The 23,296-nt window shown below is 43.2% G+C and overlaps 1 long non-coding RNA gene across 1 annotated transcript in view; it reads left to right on the top strand.

Moving 5' to 3' along the window:
* Positions 1 to 21,884, top strand: part of LOC131380831 (uncharacterized) — a 37,185-nt gene extending 15,301 nt beyond the window's left edge. The window contains exons 4-5 of the long non-coding RNA XR_009209086.1: positions 8,880 to 9,386; positions 21,759 to 21,884. This is a non-coding gene — a long non-coding RNA (uncharacterized LOC131380831). The remainder of the gene's footprint in view (positions 1 to 8,879; positions 9,387 to 21,758) is intronic.
* The last annotated feature ends 1,412 nt before the right edge of the window (positions 21,885 to 23,296 follow it).

Genomic DNA, 23,296 nt, shown 5'->3' with positions numbered 1-23,296 from the left:
AGCTGGAAATACACATTTGTGAGTTGTCAGATGGTTTTTAAAACCAGTGAATTGGCTGGGCGCAGTGATTCATGCCCAGAATCCCAGCACTTTGGGAGGCCGAGGCGGGTGGATGGCTTGAGGCCAGGACTCCGAGACCAGTCTGACCAACATGGTGAAACCCTGTCTCTACTAAAAATACAAAAATTACCCAGGCGTGGTGGCGCACATCTGTAATCCCAGCTACTCGGGAGGCTGAGGCAGGAGAATTGCTTGAACTCGGGAGGTGAAGGTTGCAGTGAGCCAAGATCGCGCCACCACACTCAAGCGTGGTCAACAGAGTGAGACTCCATCTCAAAAAAAAAAAAACAAAAACAAAAAAACCCACTGAATTGGAGAAGATCATCCAGGGAGTATAGGTAGAGAGAAGAAAACAAAAGAGGCCTGACAGGGAGAAGTTGACCCATGGGTGAAACCAGTGAAGAGCTGGAGAAGGAATAACCAGTGAGGGAAGAAAACCAAGAGAAAGTGGTGTCCCAGAAACCAAGTGAGGAAAGAATTTCAATTGTGTCAAATGCTATATGGGGATAGTATTATGAGTTGGGGGCTGAATAGTGACCTTTGGATGATGCGTTATAAGACTCCAGTGACCTTAAAAGAGGTTTATCTGTGAAATGGTAGAAAAGTAGACTGGGTTGAATAGAGAATGAAATCAACTTTCAGAGTTTTCTAGTATACCACTTCACACCCATTAGGATGGCTATTATTTTAAAACAAAACTAAACAACAAGTATTGGTGAGGATGTGGGGAAGTTGGAACGCTTGGGCATTGCTGGTGGGAATTTAAAATGGTGCAGATGCTGTGGAAAATAATACGGCAGACCCTCAAAAAGTTCAACATAGAGGCTGGGCACAGTGGCTCATGCCTGTAATCCCAACACTTTGGGAGGCCAAGACGGGCATCACTTGAGGTCAGGAGTTTGAGACCAGCCTGGTCAACATGGCAAAACTCTGTCTCTACTAAAAATTAAAAATACAGAAATTAGCCAGGTGTGGTGGTGGACATCCATAATCCCAGCTACTCGGGAGGCTGAGGCAAGAGAATTGCTTGAACCCGGGAAGCAGAGGTTCCAGTGAGCCAAGATGGCGCCACTGCACTCCAGCCTGGGAGACAGAGTGAGACTCCATCTCAAAAAGAAAAAAAAAATTAAACATAGTATTACCATATGATCTAGCAATTTCACTTCTAGGTATAAACTCAAAAGAAGTGAAAACGAAGACTCAAAACAGATGCTGTACACCCATGTTCACAGCAGCATTATTCACAATAGCCAAAAGGTGGAAGCAACCCAGGGTCCATTGACAGTTGAATAGATAAACAAAATGTGGTATATCCATACAATGGATGATTACTCACTTTTAAAAAGGAAGGAAATTTTACAGCATGCTACAACATGGGTGAACCTTGAAGACATTATGCTAAGCAAAATAAGCCAGTCACAAATGGACAAATATCATATGATTCCTCTTATATACAGTCCATAGAGTAGTTAAATTCATAGAGACAGGAAGTAGAATGGCGATTGTCAGGGGCTGGAGGAAACGGGGAATGGAGAGTTAGTATTTAGTGGGTGCAGAGTTTACATTTCACAAGATGAAAATGGTCTGGGGGTGGATGGCAGTGATGGTTGCTCAACAATATGGATGGACTTAATGCTATAGAACTGTGTATTTTAAAATGGTTAACATGGTAAACTTACTGTTGTGTGTATTTAACCACAATTTTAAAAAAAAGTTTTAAAAAAGAGGGAGCAAACAGCCTGGCCAACATGGTGAAACCCCATCTCTACCAGAAGTACAAAAATTAGCTGGGTGTGGTGGCAGGTGCCTGTAATTCCAGCTACTCGGGAGGCCGAGGCATGAGAGTCACTTGAACTCGGGAGGCGGAGGTTGCAGTGAGCCGAGATCGTGCCACTGCACTCCAGCCTGGGCAACAAGAGTGAGATGCTGTCTCAAAAAAAAAAAAAAAAGTTCCTAAAAGGTTATGGAGGAAAGAACTGAAGAAATTTGTAGGAGGAGATTGCTGGTAACGCATCTAAGGGAGGGTCAGCTGGAGTCTCACCTTCCTTTAGCCTCTGCATTCCAGATTCAGACCCTGTGCTTCTAAGGGCCCAGAGATGGCTCTTATCAAAGATAAAGGTAATCAGGACCTGAGATATGGACTCGAGCCAACCAAAATATTTGTGAGACTGGGAAGGCCTGTGGGTGCCAAGTCGTGAATTAATTTCTAATTGTTTTGAAAAAAATCTCTAAGGAGGCACAGTACTCACATACTCCTGGGTCAGCAGCACATTCTCTCTTCCAGGGTAGGCCAGATCTTCATTGCAATCACTTTGGTAGCAGAGTTAAACATTCAGAATTCAGAGGGCCATATCAAAAGTGAACCGCTTTGGCACGAGGAGCGCCAAAACAATCCCTTGACTGGAACTCTCAGGATAGCAGTGGCCATGGAGTTTGTTCCCTTTTATAGAAATTTCACATTCATATAAATACTAGTGTGAAGTACTAGTATAGATACAGCATAGCTCTTTATCTCTCTAGATGTGTTAATACCACTGCCCTGTCACAGCCTTAACATAACGACAGGAGGAACCAACTTAAATGATATTTCTTCTGTACAGGAATGCAGCCCATCCTTTTTTGTTTGTTTGTTTGAGACAGAGTCTCATTCTGTCACCTAGGCTGGAGTGGAGTGGCGTGATCTCCACTCACTGCAACCTCCGCCTCCCGGGTTCAAGCGATTCTCCTGTCTCAGCCTCTTGAGTAGCTGGGACTACAGGCACGCACTGCCACGCCCAGCTAATTTTTGTATTTTTAGTAGAGACGAAGTTTCACCATGTTGGCCAGGATTATCTTGATCTCTTGACCTCGTGATCCACCTGTCTCAGCCCCCCAAAGTGCTGGGATTACAGGTGCAGCCCATACTTTTTAAAAATAAAATCTTCTTTAAACATTTTTTTGAGACAAGGTATTGCTCTGTCACCCAGGCTGGAATACAGTGGCATGATCATAGTTCACTATAACCTAGAACTCCTGGGCTCAAGCAATCCTCCCACCTCAGCCTTCCCAGTAGCTGAGACTACAGGCGCACACCACCACACCCAGCTAATTAAAAAAATTTTTTTTGTAGAGATGGGGTCTTGCTATGTTGCCCAGGCTGGTCTTGAACTCCTGGGCTCAAGCAATCCTCCCACTTCAGTCTCCCAAAGTGCTAGAATTACAGGCATGAGCCACCATGCCCGGACCCATTTTTTAAGAGAAACCTGGAATGTAAATGTTTGCAGCATACTCCCAGTCCTCAAATGCTGGCAATAAATCCAATTTTTTTTTTTTTTTTTGAGACGGAGTCTTGCTCTGTTGCCCACGCTGGAGTGCAGTGGTGCAATCTTGGCTCACTACAAGCTCTGCCTTCGGGGTTCACACCATTCTCCTGCCTCAGCCTCCCGAGTAGCTGGGACTACAGGCGCCCGCCACCGCGCGCAGCTAATTTTTTGTATTTTTAGTAGAGACGGGGTTTCACCGTGGTCTCAATCTCCTGACCTCGTGATTCACCCGCCTCGGCCTCCCAAAGTGCTGGGATTATAGGCGTGAGCCACAGCGCCCTGCCCTAAATCCAATTTTTTAAAAAAATACTGTGTACTCTTCACCAGACAGGCCAAACGAAATATATCTCAGGCGCCAGGTGCAGTAGCTCATGCCTGTAGTCACAGTACTTTGGGAGGCCGAGACAGGAGGATTGCTTGAGCCCAGGAGCTTAAGACCAGCCTGTGCAATGCAGTGAGTTTTTTTCTCCATGAAAATGCAAAAATTAGCTGGGCATGGTGGCCTGTGCATTTAGTCCCAGCTACTCAAGAGGCTGAGGTGGGAGGATCGCTTGAGCCCAGGAGTTTGAGGCTATAATGAGTCATGATCTCACTACTGCACTCCAGCCTGGGCGACAGAGCCAGATCCTGTTTCAAATATATCCAATTATATATATAAAAAATCTCAGGGATGGGTCCTGTCCTGGGGCTACCAGTTGCTGAACTCTGGCCTAGAGCTACCCAGTTTATAGGATAGACAAATACCTGTCTACTGTCACAAGACCCTAGTGTTTAGGCTGGTATTTTTCTAAATTCATTTGACAACCTGAGTCCATTTTTCATATTTAACTACACTCTAGAAAAATGCTAAGAAAACTGAAGAGGCCCAGATCAGTGCCCCTCACTGAGACACTATTTTTTTTTAAATTAGTTTTGCTGAAAGTGAAAAGTCTTTATCCTAGAAATAAATATAACATTTCCTCTTCAGTAAAAAGAGAGATCAAAAGATTTACCATATGGGTTTGTTGAAACATCTTGTCCGATGACAAACAGTCATTATTAGACATTTTAGATCAATCACAATTATTTAAGTGATACACAACTGAGTTTTGCCCTCACATATATAGAATACTATGTAATGGAGATAATGTAATACTACCCAATAGGGTTATTGTGAGGGTTAGATAAGGTAGTATATGTGAAAATTCTTTGTAAGTATAAAGTGATAAATACATTTACTGTGTTACTATAGTAGTTAACAAGGATTGCCTGTCTTTTAAAAACCAGTATATAGCCAGGTTTGGTGGCTCATACCTATAATCCCAGCACTTTAGGAGGCTGAGGCAGGAGGATCGCTTCAGGCCAGGAGTTCAAGATAGCATGAGCAACGTAGTGAGGTCCTGTCTCTACAAAAAAAGGTGTTTTTTTAATCAGCCAGGTGTGGTGGCATGTGCCTGTAGTTCCAGCTTCTTGGGAGGCTGAGGTAGGAGGATTGCCTGAGCCTGAGAGGTCAAGGCTGCAGTGAGCTATGATCACACTACTACACTCCAGCCTGGGTGAAAGGGCAAGACCTTGTTTCAAAAAAAAAAAAAAACCCAAACAGTATATAAAATTATATATACATACGTACAGATGTACAACATCTATATAAATGTGTGTGTGTATGAATATATGGAGTAGGTCAAATAATATATATATTTTAATTCATCAAAATGATTTTCCTTCATTTTATCCTTTTATCATTTTCAATTAATAGTGAGTTTTGACAGCAATAAACAGATGATATTTTATAACCTCACTTCTGCTCAATTTTTCTTTCCATTCTTCATTATAAAGATTTTATTCTGACTTTCTTTTTTTTTTTTTTTTTTTTTTGAGGCAGGGTCTCACTCTGTCGCCCAGGCGGGAGTGCAGTGGTACAATCATGGCTCCCTGCAGCCTTAACCTCCCAGGCTCAATTGATCCTCCCACCTCAGCCTCCGGAGTAGCTGAGACTACAGCTATGTGCCAGCACACCTGTAGATTCTCCTGCCTCAGCCTTCCAAGTAGCTGGGATTATAGGCGCCAGCTGCCACACCTGGCTAATTTTTTTTGTATTTTAGTAGAGATGGAGTTTTACCATGTTGGTCAGGCTGAGGTCTGGAACTCCTGACCTCAGGTAATCCACCTGCCTCAGCCTCCCAAAGTGCTGGGATTATAGGCGTGAGCCACCGTGCCTGGCCAATTTTTTATTTTTCATAGAGACAGGATCTCACTATATTGCCCAGGCTGATCTTGAACTCCTGGACTCAAGTGATCCTCCCACCTTGGCCTCTCAAAGTGCTGGGATTACAAGCATGAGCCACCACACCAGACAAACACAGCTATTTTGAATTCTCTTTCTGAAAGGTCACATATCTCTGTCTCTCTAGGATTGGTCCCTGGGTGCATTCTTTAGGTAGTGGGGTCAAGTTTTCCTGGATGGCCTTGATGCTTGTGGATATTTGTTGTCTGGGCATTAAAGAGTTGGGTATTTATTTCAGTCTTCTCAGTCTGGGCTTATTTGTACCTGTCCTCCTTCTTGGGAAGGCTTTCCAGGTATTCAAAGGGACTTGGGTGTTGTGATCTAAGTTTTTGGTCACTGCAGCCATATCTGCATTAGGGGGCACTCCATGCCCAGTAACACTGTGACTCTTGGAGATTTGTAGAGGTACCACCTTGGTGGTCTTGGATAAGATCTGGGAGAATTCTCTGGGTTACCAGGCAGAGACTCTTGTTCTCTTGCCTTACTTTCTCCCAAACAAATGGAGTCTCTCTCTCTCTGTGCTGAGCTTCCTAGAGCTGGGGGAGGGGTAACACAATCATCCCTGTAGCCACCACCACTGAGACTGTGCTGGGTCAGACCTGAAGCCAGCACAGCACTGGGTCTTGACTAAGGCCCACTGTAACCACTACCTGGCTACCACCTATGTTCGCTCAAGGCCCCAGGGCTCTATAATCAGCAGGTGGCAAAGCCAGCTAAGCGTGTGTCCTTCCTTTCAGGGCAGTAAATTTCCCTGGGCCCCAGGTGGCTCCAGAAATGCCATTTAGTAGACAGTGCCTGGAGTTGAAAATCTTAGAAATCTACCTGGTGCTCAAGTCTACTGCAGCTGAGCTGGCACCAAAACCACAAGACAAAGTCCTTCCCACTCTACCCTCCTCTTTCCATGGGCAGAAGAGTCTCTCTCTGTAGCCACCACTGTCTCAGCCTGTGGAGAGTAGTGCCAGGTTACCACCAGTATTCGCTTAAGGCCCAGATGCTCTTCAGTCAGCTTATGGTGAATGCTGCCAGGCGTGGGACTCACCCTTCAGGGCAGTGAGCATCCCTCTGGCCCACAGCAGGTTCAGTAATGCTGTCTAAGAGCAAAGGCCTAGAATCAGGGACCCCAAGAGCCCAGTTGGTGCTCTACCCCACTGTGGCCAAGCTGGTACCTAAGATGCAAGACAAAGTTGTGTTTCCTCTTTCCTCTGCTTTTCTTAAGTAGAAAGAGTCTGTTCTCATAGCCACCACAGCTGGGAATGTGCTGGGTCACACCTGAAGACAGCATTTCTCAGAATCTCACCCAATGCCCGTGGTGTGTACTATCTGGCTACTGCTATTGATTATTCAGGGCCCAAGGGCTCTTTAGTCAGCAGGTGATGAATCCTGCAAGGACTGGGTCCTTCCCTTCAAGGCAGCAGATTCCCTTCTGGCTCAGGATGTGTCTAGAAATATCACCCAGTAGCTAGGGTCTGGAATGGGACCCTCATGACCCTGTCTGGTGCCCTCTCCTACTGTGGCTGAGATGGTATCCAAGTTGCATGGCAAAGTCTTCCTTACTCTTCTCTTTCCTCTCAGATGGAAAGAGGGAGTCTCTCCTGGAGCTGTAAGTTGTGCTGCCTGGGTTTGGGGTAGGGGTGGTACAAGCACTCCCCTGGCTACCCTGGCTTTCATCTCACTAGATCGAGTGCCCCCCAGTTCCACTGGCTCTGAGACCAGCACAGCACTACGATTTGCCTAGGAGTTGCAGTCCTTGTGGCCTAGACTGCATTTCAAATTTATTTAGTACCCCAGAGTACTTTAGCCTGTAGTAGTGAGCCTTGCCAGAATTCAAATTCCACTTGCTGGGATGGACAATTCCTCTCTCATTAGGGCTGGTCTAAATGCTCCCTCCATGGTCATTGGCTGAGGTCTGCCTAATGTTGTATTCAGCTATGACAGGGCAGCACTAAGTTCCAATGCAAAGTCCCACAGTCATTGCACTCTCCCTCCCCCAGGCACACAGTTTCTCTGCGCCACATGGCCACTGCCAGGGGATGGAGTAGGGGCAGCATTGGCGATTCGACTCTTTCTGATGCTCTTCAGTGTCTCTTTCAGTGATATGAAGTTAAAACCAGGTACTGTGATTGCTCATCTGATTTTTTGATTCTTATGAAGGTGCCTTTTTTTTTTTTTGACAGAATCTCACTCTGTCACCAGGCTGGAGATCTTGGCTCACTACAACCCCCACCTCCTGGGTTCAGGTGATTCTCCTGCCTCAGCCTCCCGTGTAGCTGGGACTACAGGCACGTGCCACCACGCCCAGCTAATTTTTGTATTTTTAGTAGAGATGAGGTTTCACCATGTTGGCCAGCATGGTCTTGATCTCTTGACCTCATGATCCACCCACCTCTGCCTCCTAAAGTGCTGGGATTACAGGCATGAGCCATAGGCGTGAGCCACCGTGCCCAGCCTGAAGGTGCTTTTTTATTTAGATAGTTGTTAAATTTGGTGTTCCTGTGGGGAAGACAATCAGTGGAGATTTCTATTTGGCCATCCTTCTTCACCTCCTAGCCAAGTTAGCTTTTTGGTAGACATTTGCTTAGTATTTTTACTACCAGGTATACATATATATCATTTGAGATCATTCCACATGTACAATTGTGTCAACTTTTTTTCTTTTTTGAGATGGAGTCTTACTCTGTTGCCCAAGCTAAAGTGCAGTGGCACAATTTTGGCTCACTGCAACCTCTGCTTCCTGGGTTCAAGCAATTCTCCTGCCTCAGCCTCCAGAGCAGCTAGGATTAAGGATTACAGGTACATGCCACCACACCCGGCTAATTTTTGTATTTTTAGTAGAGATGGGGTTTCACCATGTTGGCCAAGCTGGTCTCGAACTCCTGACCTCAAGTGATCCACCCACCTCAGCCTCCCAAAGTGCTGAGATTACAGGCGTGAGCCACCACACTCAGTTGTAATTGTGTGTACTTTTTATATAATATTATAACATGAACATGTTCTCGAATTATTAAAAGGAATTTTTAAAATAATTTTTTATGACTACCCATTGCATGGGTATGGTATTATTTACTTAGCTATATCCCTATGCACTATTAGGTTCTTTTAAATTTTTTCTCATATCAAAATATAATGTTACAGTAAGCAATTTTATGCACAGATGTTATAAATCTTTTTGTTATATTTTAAGATGAATTCCTAGAAGTTGTATTACTAGGTTAAAGAGTATAAAATATCTTTAAAGCTCACATTTTGTTTTACAGTAGTAAAAAGAAAACAAAGTTAAAAGAACTAAAGAAAGCAAGACTAACTACAGTAGCCACATCTATGAAAGCAGACGAATTCCACTCACCAAGCATCTCACAACCTCCTAGTGTGTCCAAGCGTCCTTCAAAACTTAGATTCTCCAAAAGATGCCTGCAAAATAACCTATTTTAAGAATACGAACTCATTGCTCCCAAAACACTGTGTGAACCTGGGGAGACATTGCAGCAATGCTGAGCTTAACATTGCTTTCCCTGAGGGAACTGTAAATCTCATAAATAACAGTTGGAAAGATCTTACTGAAGATGCTTACATGCGTGCATCCAAAAATTCAATGTGGATGCAAGACCATGCTCTGCAAGGAGGTTGCAATTCCATGACCACAGTTAACTTACTAGAACACAAAATGAGCAGGGGTTCAAGAGAAGAATGTCGTCAGCAAAATCATCTAGTTAAAGCAAAAGAAGACCACCATGTTGCATCAACTAAATCGATGGAAAAAATAGGTAAGTAGAAGTTACTGGTTAGATTTATAAATAAGGCTTCAGGATGAATGAATAAAAGCAGCAAGTAAGTGACATATTGATAAAACATTATAATAGTGCTATTTGGCTTGTGTTGATCACTTTAATAAGTCATTCGTGAATGTTAGAAGAAAGATACCATTCATAGTGCTTTCAGTTAGATAAAGCATCAATTAGGCTTTTACTAGATTCCATGTGGTATGAAGATTCTGCCTCAGGGTATCCTTGGTCCAACAGAAATACAATGCTGGCTACGTATATTTTTTTTTGAGGCAGGGTCTTGCTTTGTTGCCCAGTCTGGAGTGAAGTGACCTGATCACAGGTCACTGCAGCCTCAACCCCCAGGCTCAAGTGATCCTCCCACCTCAGCCTTCTGAGTAGCTGGGACCACAAGAGGATGTCACCAAACCTGGTTAATTTTTGTATTTTTAGTAGAGACACGATTTTACCATGTTGCCCAGGCTGGTCTCAAACTCCTGGACTCAAGCAATCCTTCCACTTCAGCCTCCCAAAGTGCTGGGATTACAGGTATGCACCACCATGCTTGGTCTCTATATAATTTTTTAATTAAGCTTTTTAATTTTAAAATAATTGTAGATCCATATGAAGTTGTAAGAAGTAATACAGAGAGAAAAATGGACATTTTACCCATTTTCTCTATATGGCAACATCATATCTCACAAAACTGTAGTAAAACATCACAACCAGGATATTGACACTGATACAGTCAAGATTCGAAACACTTCCACCATCACAGGGATCCCTCGTGGTATCCTTCTACAGCCTGACCCACTTCCTTCCTGCCCCTACCTTCCCTTTAACCCTAGCAACCACCAATGTGTTCTCCATTTCTATATTTCTATCATTTCAAGAATTTTATATAATGATTGCCTTTTCAGTCAGTTTCATTCTCTGCAGATTCATCCAGACTGTTGTGTATATCAGTAGTTTCTTCCTTTTGTTGTTGAGTAGTGTTCCATGGTATGGATGTACCATAGTTTAACTACTCACCTTTGGGAAGACATCTGGGTTTTTGTTGTTGTTGTTGTTGTTTTGTTTTGTTTCAGTGTTTGGCTGTTATGAAAGTTGCTAAAGGCCGGGCGCAGTGGCTCACGCCTGTAATCCCAGCACTTTGGGAGGCCAAGGCGGGTGGATCACAAGGTCAGGAGATCGAGACCATCCTGGCTAACATGGTGAAACCCCGTCTCTACTAAAAAAAAAAAAAAAAAATGCAAAAAATTAGCTGGGCGTGGTGGCAGGTGCCTGTAGTCTCAGCTACTCAGGAGGCTGAGGCAGGAGAATGGCTTGAATCTGGGAGGTGGAGCTTGCAGTGAGCTGAGATCGTGCCACTGCACTCCGGCCTGGGCGACAGAGTGAGACTCCATCTCGAAAAAAAAAAAAAAGAAAGAAAGTTGCTAAAACATTCAGGTATAGATTTTTCTTTCCTTTTCTCCTCCTCTTCCTCCTCCTCTTTCTTCTTCTCCTTTTTCTTCTTCTTTTTTGTTTTTTATTTTTTCTAGAGATAGGGTCTTGCTATGTTGCCCAGGCTGGTCTCAAACTCCTGGGCTTGAGTGTTCCTCTTGCTTGGCCTCCTAAAGTGCTGAGATTACAAGCATGAGGCACTGCACCTGATCAATCTTGAAGGTTTTAATTTACATTTTTTTCTAAAAGTTTTACAGTTCTAGAAGAGGCCTAGGATGAGGTTAATTTCAACTGAAGTAGATTGAAAGCAGGGGCTCAGATATTTGTACACCAATGTTTATAGCAGCATTATTCACAATAGGCAAAAGGTGGAAACAACCCAAATGTCCATCAATGAATGAATGGATAAACAAAGTGTGGCGTATACATACAGTGGAATACTATTCAGCCCCAAAAAGAATTGATGTTTTGATACATGCTACAACATAGATGAATCCTGAAGACATTATTCTAAGTGAAATAAGCCAGACACAAAAGGACAAATATTACACTGAGAACTCCAATTATATAATTCGCTTATAAAATGGTGGTTCACAGGGGGTGAGGAAGGGGGAATAAGTTGTTGTTAAATGGGCACAGAGGTTCAATTGGGGAACTATTGATATACACAACAGTCTGGATGAATCTGCAGAGAATGAAACTGACTGAAAAGGCAATCATCAAAAGTTACATGTTATATGATTCCATTTATATAAAATTCTTGAAATGATAGAAATATAGAAATGGAGAACACATTGAAAAAGTTCTGGCGATGGTGGTGGTGTTTGTACAACATGCGTGAACTTAATACTACAGAACTATACACTTAAAAATAATTGAAATAGTAAATTTTGTTATGGATATTTAACCACAATAAAAAATACTGTCTGGGTGTGGTGACTCACACCTGTAATGCCTGCACTTTGGGAGGCCAAAGGGGGAAGATTGCTTGAGCCTAGGAGTTCAAGACCCACCTGGGCAACAGAGCAAGACCCTATCTCAATTAAAAACAATTTCTTTTTGAAAGAAACATTTTCTTGGGCCCCTGGAAGTATCAGAGACCCTGCACACTATGCCTAATGGAGAAGTCGGCTCTGTTGTCTTCTTCCCTTGCCTCTAATGTCTGTTCTTCTCTCTCAAAATGTTCCATCCTTTTAAATATGTGTGATCTTTGCCTGATTGTAGCCTCTAGGTGTTTGTTGTTGTTGTTGTTTGATGTTTTGTTGTTGTTATTACTGTTTTGAGACAGAGTCTTGCTCTATCACCCAGGCTGGAGTGCAGTGGCATGATCTCGGCTCACTGAAACCTCTGCCTCCCGGGTTCAAATGATTCTCCTGCCTCAGCCTCCTGAGTAGCTGGGATTACAGGCTCCCACCACCACCCCTGGCTAATTTTTGTATTTTTTTTAGTAGTGATGGGGTTTCACCATGTTGGCCAGGCTGGTCTCGAACTCCTGACCTCAAGTGATATAACACCTTGGACTCCCAAAGTGCTGGGATTACAGGAGGGAGCCACTGCTCCCGGCTGCCTCTAGATTTTTTACAGTTAAAATTAAGTTTACTATTTTTGTCTCCAAAAATTGATGCCATTCTCAGATGCTAGAAACATTTGCAAATACCAAACCCAGGAATATAAATAAAGGCTTAGTAATCTGAAATCTTTACTGATTGTTACTTCAGAAAACTTGATAGTTTCCAGGAAAAATGAGTGAGTGAAGCAGCTCTGTGCAATTAAAGAAGGATGAAGAACCTCATCTGAGATTAGCACTATGCAATGAAGAGCCCTGGGAGACCTAGCTTTTCTCCCAAGAATGAAACTTTATATTCAGGACTTGAAGATTAAAAGAACTGACATTTTCAATAAAATCATATTCCTTATAGTATTCCACAGATCACAGGAGCTTTCTAGCTATTGTCTAGTTTAGTCATCCTGATATCACTGTGGGATGATAACAGAATTTCTTTCTTTCTTTTTTTTTTTTTTTTTTTGAGACAGAGTCTTGCTCTGTTAGCCAAGCTGGAGTGCAGTGGTGCAACCTCAGCTCACTGCAACCTTCACCTCCCAAGTTCAACCAATTCTTGTGCCTTAGCCTCCCAAGTAGCTGGGATTACAGGCGTGAGCCACTATGCCTGGCTTTTTTTTTTTTCCAGGCTGGAGTGCAGTAGCACAATCTTGGCTCACTGCAGCCTCAAACTCCTGGGCTCAAGTGATCCTCCCACCTCAGCCTCCCAAGGAGCTGGGACCAGAGGTATGTGCCACCATGCCTGGCTAATTTTTAAATTTTTGTAGAAACAGGGTCTTGCCATGTTGCCTAGGCTGGATTTCCCTTTTACTGAGGAGGAAAACTGAGATTCCAAGGGGCTGAGTAACTTTCCCAAAGTCCTATGATTGCTGATAGAGCCATGACCCCAACCCTGGTCTCCTGACTCCCGGGATAATGTTCTTTCTGTAACTTTATCCCTAATTCTCATTCTACTTGCATATAATGGAAATGATATTAGCAATAATAAATGGTAGTTGTAGTTTTCCCTATAACAACCCCTCTGAGATAGGGAAGTAACCTCATCAGTGGTTATGCCTTTGCTTTTAGAATTCCTGGACTCAAATCCTGGCCTTGGCACTTGTTAGTGATACAATTTTGAACATGTTACTTAGCCTTTTTTTGTCCCAGTGTCATTGTCTGTAACATGGTGCTACAAATGGTACTTCCTCCAGGGTTGTTCTGAATATTAAATAAGTCAACACTAAGGCATTTAGAGAAGTATCTGAATATAGTGGATATTACATGTGTTTATTGTTACTATTATCCCCATTGTCTCATATGACCCTCATTGTTACCCTTGGTTATATAGGTATTAATATTGGTTCCTGACGGCTCATGAGGCCCAATACATTTGCTTTTACAAGATAATTTCAGCAATAAGTTTTTTACTTTATAAGAACAAGCTGGCCAGGCGTGGTGGCTCACGTCTGTAATCCCAGCACTCTGGGAGGTTGAGGCAGGCGGATCGCTTGAGCTCAGGAGTTTGAAACAAGCCTGGGCAACGTGGTGAAACCCCATCTCTACAAAAAATACAAAAATTAGCTGGGCATGGTGGTGTGCACCTGTAGTCCCAGCTACTCAGGAGGCTGAGGCAAGAGGATCACTTGAGTCCAGGAGATTGAGGCTACAGTGAGATATAATTGTGCCACCGCACTCCAGCCTCAACGACAGAGACTCTGTCTCAAAAAATAAAAAAATAAAAAATAAAACAATTTTACTATCACAGAAAGTTTTAGGAGATAACATATTTGTAAAACAGTTAGGTCCACCGTCAAATCACTACTAGATAAATTAAGCTTAAAAATTAAGACACATTTACTAGAATGGCTATAATTGGAAAGATAGGCAATAATAAGTGTTAGACAAGATATGGAGAAATTGGGGCCCTCATACATTGCTGATAGGAATGTAAAATAGTACAGCTGTTTTGGAAAACAGTTTGGCAGTTCCTCAGAAAATTAAACAGATAGCACATGACTAGCAATTCTGCTTCCAGATTCATATCCAAGAAAATTAAAAACATGTCCAGATGAAATCTTTTTTTTTTTTTTTTTTTTTTTTTGAGATAGAGTTTCGTTCTTGTTGCCCAGGCTGGAGTGCAATGGCTCAATCTTGGCTCACTGCAACCTCTGCCTCCCGGGTTCAAGCAATTCTCCTGCCTCAGCCTCCCAAGTAGCTGGGATTAACGGGTATGCACTACAACGCCTGGCTAATTTTGTATTTTTAGTAGAGACAGAGTTTCTCCATGTTGGTCAGGTTGGTCTTGAACTCCTGGCCTCAGGTGATCCGCCCGCCTTGGCCTCCCTAAGTGCTAGGATTACAGGCATGAGCTACTGTATCCGGCCACATGAAATCTTATAAACAAATGTTTATAACAGTGTCATTCATGGTAACCAAAATGTGGAAATAACCAAAATGTCTGTCAATTGAAAAATGGATAAACAAAATGTGGTATACCCATACAATAGAATATTATTCGCTCATAAAAGGGAATGAATGAGGCCAGGCACAGTGGCTCATGCCTATAATTTCAGCACTTCGGGAGCCCAAGATGGGAAGATTGCTTGAGACCAAGAATTCAGGACTAACCTGGGAAACATGGTAAGACCCCGTCGCTACAAAAAAAAAAAAAAAGCCAGGTGTGGTGGCATTGCCTGTAGTTGCAGATACTCAGGAGGCTGAGGTGGGAGGATCACACCCGGGAGGCAGAGGCTGTAGTGAGCCAAGATCGTGCTACTGCACTCCAGCCTGGGCGACAGAGGGAGACCCTGTCAAAAAAAAAAAAAAAAAAAGAACATCATCTCTGGGCTTCAGTTTTCTCATCTGTAAAAGAAGAGAACTAAACAAGATGATCTATAAGGCCCTCTCAGCTTTCACATTCTTCTCTTGTAAAAATCCTACCTTATAGTGAACATATGGAAAGATCCAAAGACAGCTTTCAGGAATTTAGGAGAAGAGGAAAACCCGCTATTTCTTTATTTCATCCCATCTAGTCTAGTCCATTCAATAAACCAGTAAGTTACATATAGAAGAAAATTTGGAAGATAATGAAATGAAACAGAGAAAAAAGAATATGGAATCCTACCACACAAACACTGTCAACATTTTGGGGTATCTCCTTCCAGAATTTTTGCCCTATGTGCAGGGAAAACATTAGTTGTAATTAGAAAGGGTAACCAGTATTCTATGTCCAGGTCTTTTGCCTTTGCCATAAGCTCTTCATTTTAGCCACAATTCCAGGTGAAGCTTTAAATCAGGGCATTGTGGCTCCTCTCTTTTCTTCTTACCTCTATTTCCCACCTTAGCCCTAGATTAAGAACAGACTTTAGCTGGGTGTAGTGGCTTACACCTGTACTCTCAGCACTTCGGGAGGCCAAGGTGGATGCATCCCTTAGGCTCAGGAGTTTGAGGGCAGCCTGGGCAAGATGGTGAAATCCTGTCTTTACAAAAAACAGAAAAATTAGACAGGTGTGGTGTTGTGCACCTGTAGTTCCAGCTACTTGCGGGGCTGAGGCAGGAGAATTGCTTGAACACAAGAGGTTGAGGCTGCAGTGAGCTGTGTTTGTGCCACTGCACTCCAGCCTGGGCAACAAAGTAAGACCTTGTCTCCAAAAAAAAAAAAAAAGAACAGGCTTTATCTTCACTTCTGAAACTATGGAACTACTTGACTTCCCTTCCTTTGGGGTATTATCACACCCCATTCCATGTGGCTCACGCTGAGCTGATAATTACACTCCCTTGCACCCATGAGCCAATGGCCCAGGTTTGACTAATATTACCCATCACCCATCTTCCAGGCAACCATTATTGGCACATACGGTGCGTACCTACTGTTGTTTTGTTGTTGTTTTGAGACACGACCATGGTTTGTCACCCAGGCTGGAGTATAGTGGCGTGATCACAGCTCACTACAGCCTTGACTTCACCAAGCTCAGGTGATCCTCCCACCTCAGCCTCCCAAGTAGCTGGGACTGCAGGCAAATGCCATCATGCCTGGCTAATTTTTGTATTTTTTGTAGAGATGCGGTTTCACCATATTGCCCAGGCTGGTCTCAGACTCCTGGCCTCAAGTGATCCACCCACCTGGGCCTCCCAAGGTGCTGAGATTACAGGCATGAGCCACTGCACCCAGCCTAGAGTGAGTACTTAATTCAAATAAAGCTAATCATAATCAGTCATTAGCTGGGATTGACACACGACTTTGGGAGAAAATAATTGCTTTCCTCCTAAGAAAGGGACACACAAATCTGGGGATGGCAGTGACCATCTCTTCAACACGTGGAGAGGGCCTGTCTGCAGCGTGCAGCCACGTGGAGATGGATAGAGAAGAGATTCTGCAGTCTTGAGTCCCCACGTCCTCCCCTGGACCCTGTACTTGCAGTTCTTCTTTTAATCTTGTAATCCACCCCACAGGACATGAACAAATAATTATCCTGTCACTTCAGCTAATGTGAGTTGAGTTCTTGTTACTTACCACCAAGAGAACCCTGGCTAACAATCTTGATCACATTCAGGCTCACTCCCACTGGATCATGAGAAGCATCCTAGTCTTAGACTGGAAGACTGAACAAGGTCCATCCTGGTTTACTTAGAATTGGATAATGTCCTAATTGTTCCCAACCTCCCAGCCTGGGATTGAGTCCTGCCCTTCAATGACCAAGGCCTGCCTCATTGCTCACAGACTACCTGCTGGGCCAACCAGCTGCTTGCCACTTGACTGGCTGCTAAGAGAATTCCTGTCCCTGGACCACCTATTTCAGTCCTGGGGCATTTGCATGCTGGGTCCTCTGAATACCTTCTGGTTTACTTCACTCCTACTTGCTATTTTGCAGTGTCTACCGGGCTTGTTCTTAGCATATGCACCTGGGTCTATTTCCTCACTATCTGGCCCGCCCCAGTGAGACAGATCCAGTCCTAAATGCTGATCCCTCATTACATCAAGTCCAGAAGTATATGTTGGGGATGGGGACGTAAGGAAGGAACACTTGACACCTAAGCACATTCTCTAAAAGCAAGAACCCTTCAACAGTTCTTAAGGTGTTAGATCTATGATGAAAAGGTCCTGAAAAGCAAGTCTATGAGACCCACACCAGTCAGCCCTACCTCCCACTCATTCCCTGAGCCACACAGCAGTTAGCTCTCTTATGTCCATGCTCCAAAGGAGGGCAAGGTTCTCTTTTTCTACCAGCCCATATATTACTTCCTTTATTACCTCACTCAGGGATAGACAATATTCTTTCTAGATTTGTGCAACCATAATCTTCCCTAGGAAGTCTCCTTTATAACATTTTAAAAATATAAGAACATATTTTTGCCTCTGAACACAGAAACCTTGGTTCCCAAAACACGGTAGGTTGTTTTTGTGATAGAAAGGCCCTGGGCCACACTTCCAAGCACATGAATGTCATTGTCACCAAAGCCATGGTCCTGGCTTCTCAAGACCTTGAAGAAAATACTCCCGGGGTATACAATGGACAAATGAGGGAGGGCTGGGTCGGAGGGGGATGCCTTTGAAAAGTATGACTTGGAATCCATGAGCTTGAATGTCTGGCTCTGATTGAGGTTACAGCAAGAGGATGGCTGGGGGAAGATTCCAAATTCAGGGAAGGGAAGTGACTCTCACTCTGGTTTACTCATCAGAGTGGTGCCTGATTTGGGTGGGTAAAGGGATCTTACCATTTTCTAAACAGATCTTGGATGACAGTGAAAAGTGGATGACAACAGGTAAACTGCTCTCCTGGGAGATCTGGGAACCGTGGTTGTGGTTGACAAGAGCTAGGCAAAAAGGAGGAACATGAACAAAGAGAGAAAAAGAGCATCATCAACAGAAACTCCCATTGCCGGTACTTTAATATTCTTATCAGGGCATCAGCAAAGTTTTCCATAAATATCAACAATAACCCATGAAATACGTGTATTGGCCAGGTTCGGTGGCTCATGCTTGTAATCCTAGCACTTTGGGAGGCTGAGGCGGGCAGATCACAAGTTCAGGAGATTGAGACCATCCTGGCCAACATGGTTAAACCCCATCTCTACTAAAAATACAAAAATTAGCTGGGTGTGGTGGCACGCACCATAGTCCCAGCTACTCGGGAGGCTGAGGCAGGAGAATCACTTGAACCCGGGAGGCGGAGGTTGCAGTGAGCTTAGATCATGCCACTGCACTCCAGCCTGGCGACACAGTGTATCTCCATCTCAAAAAGAAAAAACGTGTATTATTTGCTCTGGAAATGAATCTGCCTTCTAAACTAAAAACTTGGCTGCATAATTTCTTGATTTATTAAAAGACTGTTTATGCTTTTGTTCTAAGAACTGCCCTTCCACATGAGGCTACTCATAAAGGATTCATGTTTTATTTTCACTCCTTCTTTCAGCAATTGAGTAACAGTAAAAGCACACACACACCCACATAAAGGCTTCCAGGACACAATGCCCCTCTGTGTCATTATTAAGTTTTGTGCTAAACTATAAATATAAAACAAGAAACTATATTAAATCTATGAAGTGGAATGAATTCATCCTATGGAGAAAAAATATTTTATAAGCTGTATAAAAGAAAAAAAGAGACACATTTGAAAAGAAAGCAAAGCTCACGAGAGCCTCTTAAAGTTTAGAAATGAATTAGGAGGTCCATAAGTCCAGATTCCCATAACAAATAGGTTGCATCAAAAGAAATAATACAAGAAAATTATATGCATGATATCATTTAATTCTCCCAACAACATTCTACCCTTAGTCATCCTCACTTTACAGATAAGGAAATCAAGATTCAGATTTCCCCACATTCACAGAACTGGTTGGTGGTAGAGCTGAGATTCTAAACCTTTTAGAGTCTTTCTAGCTCCAATAGTGTGGTTCTACCCACCATGCCCTCCATACTGGCTGTTATAAAAATTAAAAATATACCCAGAGACAATATTCAGTGCTTCTTTAGCCCCCCTAGTGCTCAGAATGATCAAGTTCATCATTGCCATGAAGAAAGTGATTAGTCAGCCGGGCACAGTGGCTCACGCCTGTAATCCCAGCACTTTGGGAGGCCGAGGCAGGCGGATCACTTAAAGTCAGGAGTTTGAGACCAGCCTGGCCAACATGGTGAAACCCCATCTTTACAAAAATACAAAAATTAGCAGGGTATGGTGGTGTGTGCTGTAATCCCAGCTACTTGGGAGGCTGAAGCAGGAGAATTGCTTGAACCCGGAAGGTGGAGGTTGCAGTGAGCCGAGATGGAGCCTCTGCATTACAACCTGGGCAACAGAGCGAGACTGTCCCCAAAAAAACAAACAAACAGAAAAAAAGAGAGACAGAGAGAGAGAAGAAAGAGAGCATGGGTCTATAAAAGGAAAACACTGAATTAGAAATGTAAGAAAGCACCAACAAACTAATAAAGCAAACAAACAAACAAAAACATCTAAATTTCCTATTCCTGGGACTTCTATGCACTGCTGTGCCTATCTGTTTTTAGTCACTGATAGAATGCCAAGAAGCCAGGTCCTAAGAGATCATGAGAACAAAAATAAACTCCTCTCCCAACTCACAGTCGCAGTATTGTTGCAGCGGCAGAGCTAGCCACAGAAAACTCAACAGGCAGGTTAAGACTATTCCTCCAGGAAGGCTATTTTTCTTTCTCTCCCTCACTCCCCTTTTACAGAAACCTAAACCATCACCAGCTGTTGTAATCACACAAACTGGATAAAGGGAAGCAAAAGAATGGAATATATTTAGCCTAGGGTTTGGAGTCTGAAAGCCCATGTTCCATTCAAACTCTGCAAGAATCACTAAGGTTCTTGGTATAAGCAACAGCCACCCCCTTTTTTTTTTTTTTTTTTTTTGAGACGGAGTTTCCCTTTTGTTGCCCAGGCTGGAGTGCAATGGCACGATCTCAGCTCACTGCAACCTCCGCCTCCCGGGTTCAAGCGATTCTCCTGCCTCAGCCTCCCGAGTAGCTGGGATTACAGGCAGGTGCCACCACACCCGGCTAATTTTGTATTTTTAGTAGAGACAGGGTTTCTCCATGTTGGTTAGGCTGGAACAGCCACCCCCTTACATGCTTGCTATAGATTCCAAAACACCTCCAGAGCCTGGAGTTTTAGAGATTATGAATTCTGTCTCTTGGCTTAAAAAGTTTTTATTTTTATTTATTTATTTATTTAGAGACAAAGTCTCGCTCTGTCGCCCAGGCCGGAGTGCAGTGGCGTGGTCTCGGCTCACTACAAGCTCCGCCTCCCAGGTTCAGGCCATTCTCCTGCCTCAGCCTCTTGAGTAGCTAGGACTACAGGCGCCCGCCACCACGCCCGGCTAATTTTTGTATTTTTAGTAGAGACAGGGTTTCACCATGTTGGCCAGGCTGGTCTCGAACTCCTGACCTCGTGATCTGCCCACCTCAGTCTCCCAAAGTGCTGGGATTACAGGAGTGAGCCACCACGCCCAGCCTGGTTTTTTTTTTGTTTTTTTTTTTTTTTTGAGATAGAGTCTCACTGTGTCACCCAGGCTGGAATGCAATAGTGCGATCTCGGCTCACTGCAACCTGCACTTCCCAGGTTCAAGCCTTCCTCCTGCCTCAGCCTCCCAAGTAACTGGGATTACAGGCATGTGCCACCATACCCAGCTAATTTTGTATTTTTAGTAAAGACAGGGTTTCAACATGTTGACCAGGCTGGTCTCGAACTCTTAACCGCAAGTGATCCACCTGCCTCAGCCTCCCAAAGTGCTGGGATTACAGGCATGAGCCACTGTGCCCGGCCTCAGAGATGCTGAGTACTCAGGCTGGTTAATGGGAGAGTCAAAAACAGAACTCAAGTCTATTGACTGCTGAGAAAGTGTTTTCTCTGGTAGATGGGAATCTGTCTGAAACTGGGAGATGCCGAAGTCTTATCTGTAGGTCCACACAGTACGTAGGGATTCTTGAAAGGCCTCAAATACTTGAGATGCCATCATAAAGTTTTTTTTTTTTTTTTAAGAGATGGGATCTCACTATGTTGCCCAGGCTGGTCTCGAACTCCTGGGCTCAAGCAATCTGCCCACCTTGGCCTCTTGAAGTGCTGGGATTACAGGCATGAGCCACTGGGCTCAGCCCACCATCATAGAGACTTAATTACTTAAGGTTAAAGCTTCGATCCCATTTCAGTGCAAGTCCGCTTGAGGAGAAGTTATTCTTAGGCTGATGATTTGTATACTTTGATACAAATGGATTTTGATTCCTTTTATATGTAGGCTTTGGTAGACTGATGGCTGGGCAGGATTTACACAGTGAGTACTGAACTGGTATAAATTTTGAAATATCCCTTTTATGTTTGTTTTATTTATTTATTTATATTCTTTTTGTGTTTAATATGTGTGTCTTCTTTTTTAAGGTTGGATCTTTCAATATCCTTACTCAAAATGGGAAATTCTGAAGTGGAAGACAATCCCCAGTATAGCTGTGAAGAGACTACAAGCAGCCTAATTCAAATGTAGGAAGCCCTCCGTAGTCTTGATAATCATAGACTTTTATAAAACATATTGTTTGATGGGCAAGAAGAAACGCAGAACGTGTGGCCCCCCAGACAAGTCACGTTATCACGATACCTGCCTATTGTATTCTGTAATATGAAAACATATATACACAGCTGCACGCACAAACTCCTCTCTTCCTGGTAACTTATGGGAAATTCACTATATGGCACATGAACTTATCAGTGCAGCAGCCTTGTTAGGTGACTGGTAAAGGATTATATGTGAAAATAGTGGGGAGTAAAAACAAACAAACAAAAAAAAGAAAGTAGTGGGGAGGAGGGAAGGAAGGAAAGAGGAAGCCAGGGAAAGAAAAGTCAGTTGTAGGCAAAGCACCATTCTAAGAAAACATAAATCCAGTCCCTATATTCAAGGAACTTATTACCTAGAATGGGAAACTAAGCATTTCAGCAAGCTAACAATCAACAGAGGACAAATCAAATAATCGGGAGGTGTTAGTAACAATAGAAACCACTGACAAAATATCTAGTCTGTGCTAGACAGCAGACCTGATGCTTTAAATAGGTCATCTATACTCCTCACAAAAACTCCATGAGACAAGTATGATGATCCCCACTTTACTGGTGGTACCGACGTACCATAAAGTGTGGCCATTTGTTCACAGTGATACAGCTAGAAAAAGGCAGAGCCAGGGGTAAAACCCAGCTTTGTGTGACTCCTAAGTCCATTTATTTATTTTTCTTTTTTATTTATATTATTATTTTTGGAAACAGAGTCCTGCTCTGTCCCCCAGGCTGGAGTGCGGTGGCACAGCATGGCTTACTGTAACCTAAAACTACTGGGCTTTAGTGATCCTCCTGCCTCAGCCTCCTGGGCAGCTGGGACTACAGGTGTGTGCCATTACACCCAGTTAATTTTAAGATTTTTTATAGAGATAGGGTCTTGCTATGTTGCCCAGGCTGGTCTCAAACTCCTGGGCTCAAGTGATCTTCCTGCCTTGGCCTCCCAGAGTGTTGGGATTACAGGTGTGAGCCACTTTGCCCGGCCCATTTTTCACCGTGAATTGTTTCTACTCCAGTTCTTCAACTAGCGTTTGGTGTGAAAAAAAACCACTTATTGCTTTTGAGGGTGTATTTTAAACGTAATACATGCTTAGTATTTAAATTTTTCAAAAATTTAGAAAAGTGTCAGAAAGAAATTAAAATCACACAATATTTTCACCAAGAGAACACCATTTCAACATTTTGGCATATTTTCTTCCAAACTTTTCTCCAATATACATACACACCCACCCCACACATACATATAGTGAATATATACTATGTATTTGTGTGTGTGTGTATATATATATATATATAATATACTTATTTTTTAATACCATTTTTGTCCTGCTTTTTTTTCTTTCACTTGATCATTAGCATTTTCCTGTGATATTAAG

Source organism: Hylobates moloch, unplaced genomic scaffold, assembly GCF_009828535.3.
Source record: "Hylobates moloch isolate HMO894 unplaced genomic scaffold, HMol_V3 SCAFFOLD_12, whole genome shotgun sequence".
Lineage (NCBI taxonomy): Eukaryota > Metazoa > Chordata > Mammalia > Primates > Hylobatidae > Hylobates > Hylobates moloch.
The sequence above is the reverse complement of the archived record's forward strand: the minus strand, read 5'-3'. Positions and strand labels throughout refer to the sequence as shown.